The following is a 10,615-nucleotide window of genomic DNA, read 5'->3' as shown; positions in this document are numbered from 1 at the left end:
TCACCCTCCTGCTGTGGGGCCCTGCCCAGCTTCCACTGCCCAGCGGTCCCTGCGATCTGTCTCACATGCCCTCTCTTGCCCACACTTGGCCCATCCCTGTGCTCTCACTTCTGCTGGTCCTCCTTCCAGAAACACCTTCCCTCTGCCCATCTTTGACTCCATGAGAGCCTCCTTTCCTGCCAGAGGGACTACCCTGGTGGGTTCGGGGCTTGGACCCCATCACGCCTAGCTCCACGCTCCTCCCTGTTGTCAAGTTGCCACTTACACGTCTGGACCCGGCGATGCTCAGTTCCCCAGCACCTGCCACGGGGCTGGGCTCGCCGGAGCCGGTCAGGAAGGGTCTGGCCAGCTGAACCGAACTGAGGATACTGCTCCTCGCCCTGGGCCTCGGTTTCTACCCCCGTGGAGTGGGGTTCTCAGCAGCTGCTGTGCCCCCTCCCCAGCCAGCATCGAACTGAGCATATGGAGACGCGGGGTCTTTACAGACGGACAAGTAGTGAGTGCATTCCGGGTGGTTGTTCCTCATGCACCGTCCCCGCTTAGCTCTCACCTCTGAAGTCCCCCCAAAACCCAAGCCAGCACCAGTGTTCCCAGAGGCCACTTCTCTTTAGCTGGGGGGGTGGGTTTTCTCCCGCATGCCTAGACTGAGGGTTCCTGGGGACAGGGACCCGGGCTCTTAGCCCTGCTTGTTCCTGCATAAAGAGCCTTCCCTGAGGCCACAGGTGGCCAGGTGCCCATCGGCTGCACAGGCCTCTGGGCTTCCCCAGCACAGGCATTTTAACCTGGGCCTGGAACCCCCGGAAAGTGTATGCAAAACGCGGGCGTGTACGTACAGATGCTCACGCGTGGCTTCCCAGAAAGGAGGCCCACAGCGCTCGCTGGAGTCTCCAAGGGGCCCAGCACCCCCAAAGTGTCAGAACTACTTCTGTGACCTCCTGTCACTGTCTCATCACATGAGCTGGCCCCCTGTGTCTGTGACCCCCAACCAGACCATGACTCCCTGTTTCCACATGATGAGCACTGGCCCGCAGGCCTGCCACACAGTACTGGCTCAATACACTGAATTGGGAGCTGAATAATTGTACATTTACTGCCCCCGAAGGTGGCCATGTTGACCCCGTTAGGGACCTTTGCCTCTTGTGTCTGCATGTGGAACAGGCTGCCCGAGTCACACGCTCCCTCTCAGCTCTCCTTGAGTCGCCAAAGAGATCACATTTGTTGAGTACCTGCTGAGTTCCAGGCAAAGGCTGTGCACATTCACCTATGTTACCACGCAATCCTCACAACTCTACGAGGTGCATCAGTCAGGGAAGTCAGATTATGCTGCAGTAACAAAGAGCCCCTCACAGTTCAAGGTCTACACCAGACTTGTCTCTCACTTATGATCTTGCAGCCTGGCTGGGACTTCTGTTCCACTTCATCCTTGTTCTCACTCTGAGACCCAGAGTGACAGAGCAGCCACCGTTGGAAATACTACTGACCATGGCAGCAGAGCGAAGAAGGTTCTGGAGGGCCTTGCATCAGTGATCACACAATCGGGCTCCGAAGTTACACGCATCATTTTAGCTGACAAATCATCAGCAAGAACTAGTCACATGGCCCCACCCAAACACACAGGTGCTGAGAAACACCTGGCGGCAGGAGGAAAATAGCACGCATTATCCCCATCTTACCTCTGTGGGCATGGCAGTTAGAAGCCCACCCAAGAGCATGCAAGGGAGCAGCCAGGCTGAGAGCTGATACACTTGACCACTGCAAAGCTGGGCCTGTTCTTTGGCACCATCCTGCCCCTGAGAGGGGCTGCCCAGGGTCCAGGAACAGCCTGGAGCTGGTTGAAGAATCTTCAGGGTATAGGACGTGGTCAACAGGCCCTTGGGGTCGAAGCCTTGGTGGGGGTGCTCTCATTTGCGGAGTGTTGAGTGAATGATAGGTGGTAAGATGTCACAGACATCTGTCTGTCCATCAGAGGGGTACTGAGTTTCTCCCACATGTCCAGCTAGAGTCTGACAGTCCAGCTGGGGAGGAGGGATGGACGCAGATGACAGCCCAAACGCCAATCTGTTGTAGGGGCGAGGGAAGGGGAGTAGGTCAATATGGCAGATTAGACACCTACATCTTCTTTTGCTGCCCCCTCAGTCCTCACCAAAAAAACCAGAAAGGGTGACTTTTTTTTTTTTAAAGTATAAAGATTGGGGGACAGGAGAAGAAACAATGGCAACAAAACATTGGGAGATAGAAACCCAAGACAACGAAACAGTAACACAGTAGTGTTACTTGAGGAAAGCCAAGCACCAACACAGCTTGCACTGCAGAATCTTTAAAAGGCTGAGGACCTGGAGGCTCCAGAAGCTCTGGAGGGGCAGAGGAGAGAGGGGCTGACAAAAGGAGAACTGAGGGAAAGTCTAAGAAAAAGACAGGCCCGGCTTCTCTCTCTCCACATCTCAACAGCTGGGTTATTTTCTTGGGGGGTAACATCGGAGGGTCTCTTGATGGGGCAGTACCAGCAGAAGTGGAGGGTAAGGGTACATACCTCCCGATGTGAGCGTATCATATTACTGCCAACACCACCTCCACCCTAACCCTCTGCGCCATTCAGCCCCCGGAGCCCTGGCAGCCAGGCTTCCCCCTCCAGGCAGAGACTGGAAAAGACTTTTCTGCAGAACCTAAGCTGCTCAAGAAGAGTGGTCTAAAGGTCCTGACATCAGGAGTTCCCCAACCAAATGACCCAGCGGCTGGCCCACAGGGACTCTCACAGCTGATGAGCTCTCAGAGCTTCCAGTGAGCTGGTTAATTCCTCACCATGACATGTGAGCCTGCGGCCACGGGGTCCCCAGACACTGAAGAGAGCCCCTGACCTGAAAGACCTCTGTCTATCTATAAACAAACACAAAAAGCAACGGTGGAGGAATCAGACTCTGCAGTTAGAAGAAACTGCAAAACAAACAAGCAAAAGCTGTCATTAATACCCTCAGAAATATACAAGATGAGATTACAATCATGAAACAAAAACAGGATACTATAAACAAATAACAGTTGATTAGATATAAAAGTAGCTCTTCCTCCTCACCCTTCTCCTCTGCCCCTCCTCAACAGTTCAAAGGTCATTAGGTGGAGCTGGATAACAGGTGTCTTCTTGGGGTCAGGGACTGGGGTAGCGGCTACACAGAGTGTTGAAAACCATGTGAGGTGAGGCGGGTACCCCCACTGAGGGGCAGCCTGGTGAGGGGGAGGACAGCATCCCTGTGGAGGAAAGTGGCTGCAGTGACCTACAGAGGGGTGTCAAAGCCTGCGTGGGGTGGGGGTGGGGGCATCGGTGGTGGGAGGTGGCAGAGGTGGGAGACTGGTTACATAAAGAAGGATTAATCAGGTAAGTAAATATATTAGAGATAACGGGAGGTAGGTTCCTCACCATCAGAAAAGGGAGTTACAAATACGAAAAGGGACAGAACTAGATGGAACTGGGGTGGTGACTGGAATGAGAAGTTTCAGGTTAAACTACTGGATGGATGGATGGATGGATGGATGGATGGATGGATGGATGGATGGATAGATAGACAGATAGATGGATATAAACACATTATGTATTGATATAACATGTAAACACATATAAATACACATATATCCCCTAGCCCCAACCACAGAGAGGGCCTGGGAGCACCAGCACCCCAATAGCAACAAGTACACCTAGCACCCACATCCTGGCTTCTAAATACATTCTCCACTTTGGGACCCAGGGCTCCTTGGAGAAATGTCTGATTCCAGAACTGGGGCAGAGAAAGTACCAGATGAGCCTGAAACACCTTGTGGTGCCAGAAAGCAAGGAAATGCTCAAAGAATGAGGAGAACGTGCCAAAAGGACACAGGTGCCACCTGGAAGGGACTCCCACTAGGCAAATCTGCGACAATTTGAGCACCAAATTATGTAATGTTGGTAACAGATTATAACCCATTGAGCAGAATCAGAAACCTGAGTCCATACTCATACAAATAAATAAATTGAACAGGATAGTTACATGATGTCAAAGTACCTCCCACAAAATACTTATCAGTTACAGACGGCAGAAGAATAACATTGCAGTGGAGAAATCTGGCAGACACCACCCTCATCAAGTAATCAAAGTGAATGTCATCAGGAAGTGGACAAATTGAATCCTGTCCATTGGTAGGATGCCATGAGAAGACAGCGTCAGAGAAGAGCACAGAATTCCTGCCAAGGACGCAGGACCTGAATTGAGTCATAAGAAACATCAGACAACCCCCAACTGAGGGACATCCTCCAACAGCCTGGTACTTCGGAAAATCAAAGAAATACGAGGAGAGACTTGACAACTAAATGCAAGCATGTTTCTGTTCTGGGTATTTTGCTACAAAGAATATCATGGCAAAACATAAAAGGAGGCTGCAGATTAGGTGACAGAGATGTTTCAGTGTTAACTTGTTTCTGATTTTGAGGGCTACAGTGTGGCTAAGAGTATGTCCTTGTTTGTAGGAAATAACACACAAGAATTTGGTGTACTTGGGGAATCATTTCAGCAACTTATTCTTAATGCTTCAGGGAAAAAAACGACTTGTACTGTACTTGCAACTTTTCTTTATGTATGACATTGTTTCAAAAAGGAAAATACTAAAAACAATCGAACAAGTAACATAAAGTGAGGCCTTTCTTGGCTCAGCAGCCGTGGGAGAACTTTATACGGCATCTGTCTTTGTTGGTGCAAGGGCGCCCTCTTGTGGTTTTTATGGTACAATGCAGCACCCCCGCACTCGGTTGGGTCTGGGATTTTGCTACTCTTTCCCAGATTTTCTCGGCCTCAGAGGTCATCTCATCCAGTCCCCTGTCTCAGGCCATGGTTTCTCCTCACCTAGATCACCCTTAACGATTCACAGAAAACAAATCCTTGTCTGAGCTAAGCCCATCTTAAGTGGCTGGGCACTGGCTAGCAGGGAACTGGCTCCTTCTCCAGAAATCCAGGAGTCTGGGCAGGCAGGTGGGCCCCAGGGGCCTGCGAAGTTAGGTTACACGTGCTCTGTTGAAAAAATTTTAATATCATACTTTTGTGGTGGAGGAAAATGAAAGCATCTCTCACCATCTCCCCGGGAAGGGGAGTCCAGGACTTTGAGTTCCAGGGTCGGGAAGAGGTGGGCAGGGTGACAGCCTTTGATACGTTTCAGGGCCCGTCACCAGGTTTGGTCCATCCAGGGGGTGGGGGGAGAGCCTGGGGGCTAGAGAGCCTTGAGGGTCAGAGAGGCGGTAACTTGGCACCTAGAAGATGGTGGGTGCCTCTCCACACCCTGCTGGGAAAGGTGGGAGCTGTAAGTTCCGAGGTGGCATCCTGTGCCCTGCTCCCCATGTGGACGGGGGCTTGACGGGCTGGTGGTGGAGGTTAGGGGGGTGGACAGGGGTCTTCAGTGGCTGTAAGTGCAGCCAGCCCCACGCAGCAGGGGACAGAGGAGAAAGACCAGGCCCCACGCAGTCATGTGCAGAGGAAGGGGCAGAGGCCACGCCAACAGCTACAGCCCAGACGACAGGCCAGGCCCTGCCCGATGTCCCCAGACGCCATGTAATCAGACTTGCTATAGGACCTAAGAAAGGGATGGAAAATAGGGTGCTATAGAAATACACAAAATTGGCCCTTATGACGGGTTCAGGAGGCGTGTGGATTCAGGTTGAGCTTGATCTAGGAAAGCAAAGAACAGTGAGGTTTCTGAGATCCAAGTGTAGAGAAGACCTCAGACCAGTCACTAAACAAGCCCCTCAGAAAGGGACCAGGCTCTTGGGGAGCTGGGGCCCAGAGATATCTGAAGTTAAAGCTTCATTTTTCTTTATCGCTATTTTTTAAATTTATGTGAAAAGGGCATACGTTCCAGAAAATAATATGAATGTTCCTGTAAGAGGTCACCGTACTATTGACCATTTAGGGGATACCTTCCACGGCCAGGGGATTGAGGACGTGATCTCAAACCCTCACAACCACTCTGTCGAGAACTACTATTACCCCAATTTTCCAGATGGGGAAACGGAAGCTCCCTGGGGGACGGTGGCTCTGCCGAGCTCCCCCAGGTGGGTCAGTGATGGGCTGGGATTAGTGTGTCTGCCTTCTGGCCACGACACCCCACGGCTTCTCTGGGAGGAGACATAGTACAGCTCTGTCCCTCATTCCCTGTGCATCTCTGGGACTCGGGCCCTGGTGTGGTAGGCAGGCCCGAGCCTGAAGGAAAATCAGCAAAATGGGGCCATGGAGAGACAGTTTGTGGAGAGGTCTGAGGAGGCCGCCCTGTGACGGTGCCTGGTGGTGGCCTGGGGACCGCTGATGGTTGAAGCTGTCAGGACGACAGGCTGGATGTGGGACAGGAGGGGAGTAGTGACAAGCTGGGGCCCACCCGGCACCTCCATATGTCTGGCCTGACCCCAAACTCTGGACTTCACTTGCATCTTGCAAATCTCACCGACTCAAACCCTGCAGGGAAGGGGATTCTGGGAAAGGCAGTTCTGAGCTAACTGTGGAGGGGAGTGGAGATGCCAGGTTGACAGCCCAGCCCAGAGCAGTGACCCGAGAGCCTCGCCTAGCCTCCAGGGGCGCCGAAGTGGGGAAGCTGGTCTGGCAGCTGCGCATCTTTGGGAACCGTCCCTCCCTGCCGCCAGCCCCTCGCACGTTAGACACAGACACAGGCAGCCTGCGGACCCCTCCTGCCCAGGGTCTGGGGCCACAGCAGACGGCCTGGGGGCAAGCGCCTGGGCCTCTGGCTCTAATATCCAGAAGGGAAGAGAGGCCGGGGGGTGGGACTCTATGGAAGTGTCCTTCTCCCACTGGTTTCCTGTCTTCTCTCCTCTGCTTTCCGCCTGTTGCTGAAGGGCCCTCCACGCCGCCCAGAGGGTCAGAGTCCTCCTTCCCTGCAGCCCCTACCCTGGGTGAAGGACAGAGAGGGGAGGCCCCACAGAGCTGGCCCTGCCGGGGGACAGGCTCCGGGGGCCTGGGTGTCTGCTTTCTCAGAGCTGGGTCTGCTCACTCGGCCTTGTGCGTTCTCTTCCTGGGGAGAAGCCGATGTCCATCACCCCTCTCTCCCACCAATCCCTCCCTGCCCCAAACATGCCCCGTGACTTTCCCCATGAAATTAGCCAATTGGAAAAAGTACCTTTTCCACGTGGCCTGAGTGGGCAGCCCTGAGCAGAAAGTGCTGGGACAAGAGTCACAACCACTGGGTGGCCGGGAAACTTCGGGTGCGTTTCCTCCCAAGCTCTGGACTTGGGTTTCCGCCTGGGATGGGCAAGAGGGTAGCTGCCTCATCCACCTGTCGGCAGGACTGGGGCACCAGGAAGAGCCCAGCCCCCGGCGCAGCGCTGAGCACGGGGCACACGCAGAATAGAGCACCAAGGATTGTTAAAGAAAGAAAATGCACTCAGGGCTGGCTGGGGGGCCTGCTGAAGATGGTGAGACTTGAAAGGCTTCCTGTGGAAAGAGTGGTGGTAGAAAGAGTGGTGGCTGGTCCCTGTGTGGGCCCTGCAGGAGTGAAGGCCCAGGGAACCATGGAAAGATGCTCTGGGTCTGGGAGCCTTGGGGAGTGAGTAGGGGGAAAGCAGCTGTTAGCAGTTAGCACGCCACCAATGTTAAAGAAAAAGTGAAGTTCTGGGCTCTGGAGCAGGGAGAGGGCATCTAAGGACAATGAAAGCCCTCAAGGGACGTCCGGGGTGGCGCAGTGGTTAAGAATCCGCCTGCCAATGTAGGGGACACAGGTTTGAGCCCTGGTCTGGGAAGATCCCACATGCCGCGGAGCAACTAAGCCCGTGGGCCACAACTACTGAGCCTGTGCTCTAGAGCCCACGAGCCACAACTACTGAGCCCACGTGCTGCAACTACTGAAGCCTGTGCGCCTAGATCCCATGCTCTGCAACAAGAGAAGCCACCGCGATGAGAAGCCCGTGCACCGCCACGAAGAGTAGCCCCCACTCGCCGCAACTAGAGAAAGCCTGTGTGCTGCAAGGAAGACCCAACGCAGCCAAAAATAAGTAAATTTAAAAAAAAAAAAAAAAGAAAGGCCTCAAGAGAGAAGCTGGGACAACAAAGGAGAACGGTAGTGACCATGAGTATCGCACGGCATCAATTACAAACACACAGATACAGTTTTTTCCTCAGTCTTCCTCACAACCCTGTGAAGCAAGTCTTATCAGCTCCTCAACTTCATTTTCGAGACCATACATTGCAACCCCCTCTTTTTATAGAGGAGGAAACTGAGGCTCAGAGGGGGCAGTGATTTCCCCAAGGTCCCCGTGGCAGCATCAAGACTCCACCCCCACATCTGTGGTTTGGATCTTGTGATCCGGGGAAGCCGGCTGGGCGAAGGCTGGGAGTTGCAGTGAGCTCTGCGGGCTTGGGCTGGAGTGGAGGTCTGCCCTGGGGAGCCCCCGGGGGTCCAATGGTGACCCTGAGAAAGATGGAGAGGTGGGCTGGGAGGCAAGGTGGACACCTGACAAAATGAAAATGCCAAAGCCATCCTGCCCGACTTCCTGCACCAAATTGCTCAGTGTGTACGCAGCCTTCTGTGGGGAGGCTGGGGGTAGAGCTGGCCCGAAGGGTCTGGCAGCAGGGTCTGATGGACAGAGCTCCGCTCAGACATCGCCTCTGACATTGGGTGAGACCTCTCTGTGTCAGGCTTTTTCACACACCTCCATTCCCCCAAGAGGACGTCATAATCTCCACTCTACAGTTCAGAACACACAGGCCCTGAGAAGTGAAGTCACTTGCCCAGGGTCTCAAGAAAGTGGTACAACTATTCCTCAACCTAGGATCTTCTGTCTCTAATGCCATCTTCTTTCCAAAACATGATCCGTAGTTAATGAGAATTGCTGACGACTGAGTAGGAAGCAGGTACAGTGCCAGGTGCTTTATCTGGATTACCTTTAATCTATATGACCCTCCCTCATCTTACAGAGTAGGAATCTCTGGCTCAGAGAGGTCCAACCCAGATCTTCCTCGACTCCAAAGCCCATATTCTTTCCTCTATAGCTTGTTTCCCAAAGCGTGTTCCATGGGATGTCCACTGCTGTCTCGGAAAGGGCGGGGACGGGCAGATGTCGGTGGACAAACGTTTTGGGAAGCATTGGGTTAGACAGCCATCTTTGCATTAAGACTTCTCGGAGGCTGTAATAATCTATTTTTTGAATCTCTGACAGTGGAAACAGGTGTGCTCACACTTACTTGGTCCCCCTTTTATCACAAAACATTGTATTAGTTAGGAATGTGCTGAGCTGCAGGTAGAGAAACAGCTCCCCGGTCGTAGCCAGGAACCCGCACAGAGACCGGCAGTCCAGGGCCGATGCGGTGGCTCAGACATGGCACTGGGGACCCAGCCTCCTTCCAGCTTCCTGCTCTGCCATCCTTAACACGTAGCTTCCACCCCCCCGGTGGCAAAATGACTGCAGCCCTTTCAGGCACCACAATTACACTGCAGGCAGGAAGAGGCAAAGAGCAAAGGTGAATTGAACCTTTATATCCCAGAAGCTCCCCCCAGCAGACTTCTGCTACGTCTCATCAGCCAGAAGCATGTCACGTGAGCACCCTAGCTGCAAGGGAGCCTGGAAGGCTGAGTAATTTCAAGGGCCCATTATCAACCAGATGGAATTGGAGGTCTCTGGGTGAGGAAGAACAGGAAAGTGAATACCATACAACTCCTGGGACTGGTGTTCCATGAAACTGTTTTGGAAAATGCTGCTCTTCCCTCATGCCATCTCCCCTTATTGTTCTGCGCAGTGACAGTCAACTCATTCTTTAAGTCCTACAAATGGCCCCTCTGCAGCCAAGACCCTCATATTCCTCTGCCTCCTCCCCACCCCTCGCTCCCTGGCAGGTGATGTGGTCCTAATCAGTCCACTGCAAGTTGTGCCAGGGTGAGGAACAGGGATGTCCATCTCCCCTGTGGATAGGATACCTACCCTATCAGCTGCTGGAGGGCAAGGACATGACCCACTCATGTCTGTATCTACCGTACAGCAAGCCCTGGCACAAATGTCAAATAATTGCATGAATGGCCTGCAGAAGAAGAAAGTGGTTCAGGATGCTTTGCTTGCTTAGCTGAAGCAGGCACCAATCTAAGCTGCCGTAAACGGAAAAGCAGGCATTATAATAAGGATCCGGGCGGGGGGGGGGGGGCTTCTGGGAACAGAGGGAGGTGTGGTCAGGGCTCAGAAAGGGATGCTGCAGAGTCCGGAAGGGCATTGGGATCCCAGGCAGCCTCTCTCCACGTGGGCTGCTTCATCCACATGCTCTGAAGCCCGGCCTTTTCTGCTTCTCTGTCCAGGGGGCAGAAATGAGACGCCACACTTCAGCTCCCAGTGAGATCAGCTCCAGATGCAAGCTGACCCTCTCAGCCCAAATGCCAAGCCAGGGGGAAAGACTCTGATTGGCCCAGCTTGGGCCAGGTGTCACCCTGGTCCAATCAATTGTGCCCCTCAGCAGCTGGGGGGAGGGGAGGTGGGGCTCATGTTATACAGTGGGTGGGAGGGATAGTAAAGGCAGACACCGCAAGGTGTGACTACCTGAATTTAGACTATAGCAGGGCGTCAGCAAATTATGACTCAGGCGCTCAATCCAGCCTGCCACCATTTTTATAAATAAAATGT

The sequence above is a fragment of the Eschrichtius robustus genome, chromosome 1, assembly GCF_028021215.1.
Source record: "Eschrichtius robustus isolate mEscRob2 chromosome 1, mEscRob2.pri, whole genome shotgun sequence".
NCBI lineage: Eukaryota > Metazoa > Chordata > Mammalia > Artiodactyla > Eschrichtiidae > Eschrichtius > Eschrichtius robustus.
Note: the sequence above shows the minus strand (reverse complement) of the source record.